Consider the following 8,955-nt stretch of genomic DNA (forward strand, 5'->3'; position numbering starts at 1 on the left):
CTTTTTCTACAACAGATTTAGAGGCTTGGGAAAAGATTGCTAAACATTATCAGAGTGACCCGAGAGGTGTTGCAAAGAAATTAAAGTTTATGATTAAACAGCATTGACCTGATTGGTCAGATCTCCAGCTGTTGCTGGATGCCCTAAAGGAAACAGAAAAACGACTGGTTTTAAAAGTAGCTGGGGGTTTAGCAGAAGATGCTTGTAGAATAACACAGAGTGATATAAGAGATGTCTTTCCTCTTCAGGATCCACATTGGAATGCTTATGATGTTAGTGATATGGAAAGACTGGAGGATTATCAAGACTTCATAGTAAGGGGGTTAGAAAGGGCAGTCCTTAAAACAATAAACTGGTCAGCCCTCTATACAATTAAGCAAGGTCCCTCTGAAACACTTTCTGAATTTCTAGAACATTTGCGGGATGCAATGTGTCATTATACAACTTTAGATCCTGAATCTGAGGAAGGGATACAACATCTAGTGGGTTTATTCTTAGAACAATCTATAAGGGACATTAGACGCAAACTTCAGAAGATACAGGGTCCGACAGCGTGGGATTTAAAGCCTGTTAGAAGAGGCATGGAGAGTATTTAGTAACTGGGAAGAAAAGTGCAAAGAAGGGATGAAAAAATTATTAGCAGTAGTAAGGGAAGAAGAAAAAGGGAAATGTGGACAAGGGCCACTAAGGCAGGGACCACCTTGGCGAAGGAGAGATCAATATGCATTCTGCAAGAGAGTTGGACACTGGAAGTACCAGTGCCCTGAATGAAGAAAAGGTGATGAACAAAGAAGAGGAGATCAAAAAGGGGGGGCAGTGATTGTCCGTATTAAAGAAGACTGGTGTGGACCGGAGGATCTTACCCTAGGAGACCCTCTGGTTATAATGAAACTAGGGAACAAAGAAAAGGAAATGGAATTCCTGATAGACACAGGGGCAACATATTCGGTGTTAAATAAAGCTTTAATACCAATTGTAGATGATTATGTCATGGTAAAGGGGGCAACTGGACAATCTGAAAGAGCTTATTTTTGTAGGCCGTTGAAATATAAACTTGGGAAACAATGGGGAATTCATAAGTTTTTATATATGCCCAATGCTCCATCAGCACATTTGGGTAGAGATTTATTGGAAAAATTAGAAGCAAAAATAGTATTCCAAAATTGAGAGATTACTTTGCAGGTTAAGCACCATCAATATGTAGAATTGTTAAGCCTGATGTTAATAACCCATGAAGCTAAAGTTGAAACTGAAGATGAGATTCACAGGAAAATAATGGATCAGGTATTTCCTAGGATGAGGGCTTCTAACATACCAGGGAGAGTGAAGAATGCACCCCCAGTGCAAATTAGGCTTAAAGAAGGAAAACAACCAGTTAGGGTCAAGCAGTACCCTTTGAGAAAGGAAGACAGAGAAAGGATTAGGCCAGTAATCGAAAAATTTTTACAGATAGAGCTATTAAAAGACTGTCAGTCTGAGTTCAATACTCCTATTTTACCTGTTAAAAAGCCTGATGGATCATACCGAATAGTACAAGATTTAAGAGCTGTTAATAAGATAACTGAGGATTTATACCCAGTGGTTGCCAACCCCTACACTCTATAAACTCATTTAACATCTGAACTAACGTGGTTTACTGTTTTAGATTTGAAGGATGCTTTCTTTTGCCTTCCTGTCCATGAGTCCAGCCAGAAAATTTTTGCATTTGAGTGGGAAAACCCCAAAACTGGACGCAAAACCCAGTTCACATGGTTTGTTCTGCCTCAAGGATTCAAGAACTCCCCTACAATATTTGGAGAACAACTAGCAAAAGATCTGGAATCTTGGGAAGCTCCATCAGAATAAGGACAGATGTTACAGTATGTGGATGACCTCCTAGTAGCTACCAAAACTCAAGAGGCATGTGTGGAGTGGACCGTAAGCCTCTTAAACCTTTTGGGCCTACAGGGGTATCGAGTATCCCAGAAGAAAGCCCAGATGGTGAAGCAGTTGTTTATTTGGGCTACGAGGTTAGTGCTAGACAAAGAACTTTAGGACAGGGTCACAAGGAAGCAATATGCCAGACCCCAAAGCCCCAAACAGTAAAAGAACTGAGAACCTTTTTGGACATGACCAGGTGGTGCAGGCTGTGGGTTTATAATTATGGACTGTTAGTCAAACCCCTATATGCTTTGATTACAGAAGGAAACAGAGATCTCCAATGGACGAGAGAAGCAACACAAGCCTTCGGCCAACTGCAGAAGGCCCTCATGTCAGCTCCAGCCCTGGGACTTCCAGATGTGAGTAAACCATTCTTTTTGCTTTCTCACGAAAAGCAGGGAATTGCTTTGGGAATGCTAGCGCAAGATCTAGGCCCATATCACACAGCACTCACCTACCTCTCTAAGCAGCTAGATGCAGCGGCTAAGGGTTGGCCAGGATGCTTCAGAGCTGTTGGAGCAGTGGCAGACAACATCCAGGAAGCATTGAAGTTCACCCTGGGCCAGAAGATGACTGTGCTAGTGTCCCACACAGTGTCTGCAGTGCTGGAAGTAAAGGGGGGGGGGACATTGGCTCTCCCCACAGAGATTCTTGAAATACCAAGCCATAATGGTGGAACAAGATGAAGTAAAAATTGTGGTAACTAACATTGTGAACTCAGCTTCTTTCCCCAGTGGTAGTATGGGAGAACCGGTGATCCATGACTGCCTGGAGACCATTGAAGCTACCTACTCCAGTCACCCAGATCTGAAGGACACCCCTCTCGAGGACACTGAGACCTGGTTTACTGATGGAAGCAGCTACGTCATCAGCGGAAAAAGGCATGCTGGGTATGCGGTTACCACAAGCCAAGAGGTAATAGAGTTTGGATCATTACCAACCAATACCTCAGCACAGAAGGCTGAAATAATTGCCTTAACCTGGGCTTTGTAGCTGGCAAAAGGAAAAAAAATCCATATTTACACAGACTCGAGGTATGCATTTGGGGTAGTCCATGCACATGGAGCCATCTGGAAGGAAAGAGGACTATTGAACTCACAAGGAAAAAGCATTAAACATGCACAAGAGATAATAAAACTGTTGGAGGCAGTCCAGCTATCTGAAAAGGTAGCCATCATGCACATCAAGGCATACTAAAAAGTGAGCTCTGAATTGGAGGAAGGAAATGAGCTGGCAGACAGAAGGGCAAAAGAAGCAACTAAAGGTGAGGCCATTGTTGAGACAGCTGAGGCAGTCTTAATCCCAGATGGACAAATTTCTATTGAAGGTAAGCCAGGTACAGTAAAAAAAGAGAAAAGGCTTATTGAGAAAGAAAATGGAAGTTATAATCAAGAAGGGTGGGCTGTTACAGATGAAGGGAAAAGAAGGCTTGTGATCCCCTCTTATATGCTAGAGTCATTAGTGAAAAGGGAACATAAGAAAGCACATTGGGGAATAGATTAATAGATGTCTTGTATAATTACTTGAAAGATAGAATCCTAGCCAGAAATTTGCAAGGTACAGTGATTCAGGCGACTTGCCAATGTAGCCTTTGCCTCCAAACTAATCCAAAAAATATTCCTAAACCAAAACTTGGACAAATTGGAAAAGGATATCCACCTGGGCAGCAATAGCAAATTGATTTTTCAGAACTACCCAAGAAAGGGGGATACCAATACCTATTGGTATACAGGTACGTTTTCAGGGTGGCCAGAAGCTTTCCCTACTAGAACTGCCAAAGCATGGCAGGTAACCAAAGCATTGTTACAAGAAATAATACCACATTTTGGAGTCCCAGCCACAATGTCTTCAGATAGAGGGCCACATTTTATTTCAAAAATTTTGCAGCAAATTAGCCACCATTTAGGCATAGACTGGGAACTTCATACTCCATATCATCCTCCATCAAGCGGTCAAGTAGAGAAAATGAACCACTTGATTAAGCAGCAAATAATAAGACTGGGACAAGAGGCGAAGTTACTTTGGCCTCAGGCTCTTCCATTAGCATTATTACGAATCTGGACCAAACCAAGAGTAAAAGAAAAATTGAGTCCCTTTGAAATACTGTATGGAAGGCTATATAGAATTCAAGAAGGGACAACACCCACTCAAGTAGGGGAAGAAACCCTACATGGATATGTAGTGGCCCTAAACAAACAACTTAGAGAAATTGAGAAACGTGGCTGGGGCTCAAAGCAGAGAATTAGATGGACCAGTACATGATGTGCAGCCTGGGGATTATGTATATGTTAAGTCTTTTGCAGAGAAGACTCTGGAACTGCAGTGGGAAGGACCATTCCAAGTGCTCCTCACCACCTTTACTGAAATCAAGATTAAGGAACAAAGCGCCTGTATCCATCATTCCCAAGTGAAGAAGGCTTCCGAGGGACTCTGGAAAGTTATACCAGGTGACAACAAACTGAAATGAAAACTTTCTCAGGAAAATAAATAGGGTGTGGGTAAAATGATAAGCATAATTTAAGAATAAAAGTTTGTAGTTATAATAGATAATCAAGTAAGTGTAGCCTGGAGAGTTGTGGCATTTGTGATTATCACTATAGCCACAGCTAATGCAGTACCGCTTGCATATAATGTGACTAGTATATATAAGTGCCAAGGGAAAGCCTATGACTCTGACTCCCATAAGTCTCTGTATCAGATGCTAAAAGTTACAAGTGCAACTGTGTGGGAAGGAAGAAATATTTGGGGATGTGAATATGCATTTGTGCAGGATGGGTTTCAAAAATTTCATCAAAAACCCATGAAACTTATTCAAACTGGTCCTGAATGCTGTGACAAATGCTTAACCAATTGTCCAGAGTTTAGACTCAAAATAGAAGGTTGTGTAATGAAGGATTTTAAGATTGATTATAATATAACTCAATTTTGTACTGCTTCCCGAATGGATAGGGTTAAAATAATTCAACCACTACCAACACTGAGAGAAACCATGACTACTCAAATCACTCTTGAACCCATGGTTCCCATAATTACCAAAATTGGACCGTATGCTGTTAAGAAGACCGGAATTAAAAAATTGCTAATTAATCCAAAGTGGTAATTAAAACAGGTAGAGATGGCAATGCAAGTGAATGCCTCTGCCATTTGGCCCAAGTGTGCTCCATTTTTAAGGACCTCTTTTATGGACTGGACCACCTGACTGCAGAAGAACAGGACTAGGGGTGTTAAAAACAATGGATTCAGAAGTATTAATGAACAAATTGACATCACTTGGCAGTGATATGGTTAAATTGCAACAACCCTCACAATCCTCCTTGTTAGTATTAGGTACCAGCCAGTGGTAATTGTCTGAAATATTACCAGAATGGGAAAATATAGAAGAGCGGGATCATCAATTGATAATTGATACTTTAGGTACAGCTAGTGGGAACATTTCTTTGGCTTTTGGGTGTACACAGGCACAATTACGGATGCAATCAGTGGCGGCCTCAATCATTAGGGACAGGGAATAAGGCATATTCCCTGCTGAAATTCGTAACGTTTTTTGGGATAATGCCTTGGATTTAGAAAAAGAGCTTCAACCCTGGTGGATTTTAGTTAATTTTACTTATAATCACATGACAAGTATGGTAACAGCTTTTGTTTTAATCATATACGATGCATCAGTAAGCTTGATACATCCAATTGTTCCTTTAGGGCTAAATCACAAGGGGACCATACTGTATCTTTTTGAACACAGAATGTGGGCATGCAAGGTCAAAGGAATGTAGGGAACTATTAACTTAGAACCCTGCTCAATGAGAGAACAATTGGGGTTTATATGTGAAGGCAATGTAAATTACGATAAAGATATTTGTTTGGATACAGAGCAAAGCATTTGTCACTTTGAAATGCATCCCATTAACCAGACAACCTTGCTTGTGTATACAGGACAAGGTTGTATCTGCCTCAGAACAGCATGCCCCACAATAATGGTAGATGAGATCACTGTGAATGAAACTCAATTTAACTTGTGCATTTGTAACTTTGTCACAATTTAAGGATGTTATTTTTCCTTTCAGACACCTGTTGTATCATACCAACATATAAAGGTGAATTTGATTACTGTCCAAGAAATATCACCTATACCTATAGGTATGAACTTAGCATTGGTTATCCAATTGTTGAAACGTCATGAATTAAAAAGAATTCTTAAAGAAATTAAAGATGAAGGAAGGAAAACTTTGATTACAATACACCATGACACAGAGACTATACGGAAAGTATTTAAAAGATTAGAAGAAGGCCCATCCCATCACTGGTGGGATGTGCTCTTTGGGCGGTCTCCAACAGAAACCAGCTTGCTCGATACCTTAGTTCATCAATTATTGTTTTGCTTATCTTAGTCAGTATAAGTTTAATTTTGTCTATTATAGTACTTGTTTGGAATTGGAGAGTGTTGCGGCAAGTAGCAGCTTTAACTTCAATATCAAGAGCATATGGTACAGTTCTAAGAGACACCTACCATGCAGCTTTGCTAGATGAAGAAGGATATGTATATTAGTAAAATAATTTACTAACTTTGAAGAAGGAATAGGGAATGAATCATGATTTTAAAGGGTTAAGATTTTAGCTGAGGGTAAGAACCAATTCATATTGAAGCTAGATACACCAACGATAGGTTAATGATTATTAGATGCTTAAGCTAAAGCTAATTGTTATATTATGAGCTCATTTGTAAAAGGAAATAGAGCAAGTGAACCATTATAGGAACATATTGAAACTAGTGGAACAATGCCCAGCACCTGGACTCTCTGTCAATCCATCACGAAGCAAGGGGCCTTGGATCGTGCCAGAGGGTCACAGAGACCTGATGAAGACCTTCCTGACTTCATCCCGGGGACCACTGACCCAATTAGAGACCACTGACCCAATTCAAGAGAAGAATTGCGCATGTGTGAAGGACTAATAACATCATTTTAATACAAAGCAGGGATGGGAGGTGTTGGGGTTATGCATATGTATTATTTTGGGAAATAAATAGAAGGCAAAAATCCTTGTGTGGTACAGTCACGCATTTCGGGGTTGACACCACCCATCACCCACTGGCATAATAAACATATCACTTTCTAACTTTGACTAGTTAGAGTTAGAGAGTCTTTGTCCATGATTTTCGGTTTTAATGATTCTCCTTGATATGCATTCTCAGGTAACTGGACAGTTTCTAACAGTTTCATTCTTTCTTGTGCATCTAAATCACTCTGTGCATGCATATCTTGAGTTTGTCAGTTTTCAGTCTTTTGTGTAGAGGCATTTGTTGGTAGCAGTCTACACTCTATTACCTCTTTGTAAGTGGTGACAGCAAGTGGTGACAGTATACTCAGCCTGTCTCTTTCTACTGATGACATAACTGCTGTCATTGGTGAACCAGGTCTCTGCATTATCGGGGGGGGGGGGTATCTGATTGTTTTGCACAGACCAAACTTAGCCATTCCTTTTTTCATCAGAATGCTGCAGGTCTTTGTCACACATTTGCTTTAAAGCGCCAACAAGCAAAGGACATTATTGCTGCTTGCCCTGATTGTCAACATCATAATTTTGTGACAGGCTCACTGGGAATTAACCCATGTGGCCTACAAAGCCTCCAAATATGGCATATTGATGTCACCCACTACCCTGAATTTGGTTGTCTCAAAGATGTTCATTCATCCATTGACACCTTTTCAGGTACATTATTTGCATCATGCCATACAGGTGAAGCTACTAAAGATGTTTGCCACATTTTTTTGGCTGCTTTTGCAACTTTAGGGGTTCCTCAACAGATTAAAACTAATAATGGTCCTGCTTATACTTCTCAATGACTTTCCTCCCTTTTCACCCTTTGGGGAATCTCTGGCATCCCTCACTCCCCCACAGGACAAGCAATTATTGAACATGCTCATTCAATGCTTAAGCGTCTTTTAGCTCAACAAAAAGGGTAATGTACTCCAATGGAATGGCTACAAAAAGCACTGTATGTTTTTAGTTTTTTAAATTGCTATGCTCATAACAAAATTCCCCCTATAATAAAACACTTTTCTACTTCTAAAGAAATATCATTAGACATAGGTAAAATATCATGAGTCCTCATAACAGACCCAGAAAGTAGAAAAATCATAGGCCCATTTCCCCTTATTATATGAGGAAGGGGTTATGCTTGTGTTTCCACAGATACTGGTCCTCATTGGGTTCCAGCCAAGAATATCAGACTTTCCATTGAACAACCAGCTGATCAAAATACAGAAAAGGATTAAAAGATAAATCTTCTGTCCTCAGAGAACCAGTCAATCATACATCCAGAGGTGGTCTCAGGCCTGTTAACTTCCTTTCCCTGCTTGGCCTGTCACACAGGGGATCATCAAGTGTGGACTCTGAGTGTCAAAGTTGTGGGTGCCTTTGGTATTGTGCATCTCATAAAAGAAGAGCTGACTGTCAGTATTGTGATCCTTTAAGGAGCAGTCAGAATAATATACAAATTAAACAGCTGGTGTGTGGGCATAGATATGGTTTGCCTGAACATCAGGAATTATCAAGCAAGCAGTGGCTTGCTGTTGTTATTAAGTTTTGTAGTGTTAGTTCTAGCTCCTCCTGTAATAGTAATGGGGAGCCGTCTATCGCCATTGCCTCAAGGTAATATTCAGCTTACGCTAAGAAATGTATTTTTAGTATTAGTGCTTCCTCCTGTTACTTTTACTTGGCCTGTTAATCAGCCAAAAACAAATGTATGGATAACTTTAGCCAATTTAACGGGACAAGATATTTTATGCTTGGCTACGGCCTCTCCTGAAAAGTCATTTTCTACTTGTCTCATTGGTTTACCTTTAGATACATGGCCACATCCCCTTTTGGCTCATATCCTTCATTATTAAAATCATGCCAATGCTTGGGAACAATGGGTCCCATATCTCCTTCGTACAACCCTTGAGCCCCAAGAATTAGAACTTTTGGGATCTGTAAAAATGGGCTTCTGTATTAAATTTAATTATTCTGGGGCCAACCAATCTAAAGCATGGAATG

This window comes from Passer domesticus, chromosome W (assembly GCF_036417665.1).
Source record: "Passer domesticus isolate bPasDom1 chromosome W, bPasDom1.hap1, whole genome shotgun sequence".
Classification (NCBI taxonomy): Eukaryota; Metazoa; Chordata; class Aves; order Passeriformes; family Passeridae; genus Passer; species Passer domesticus.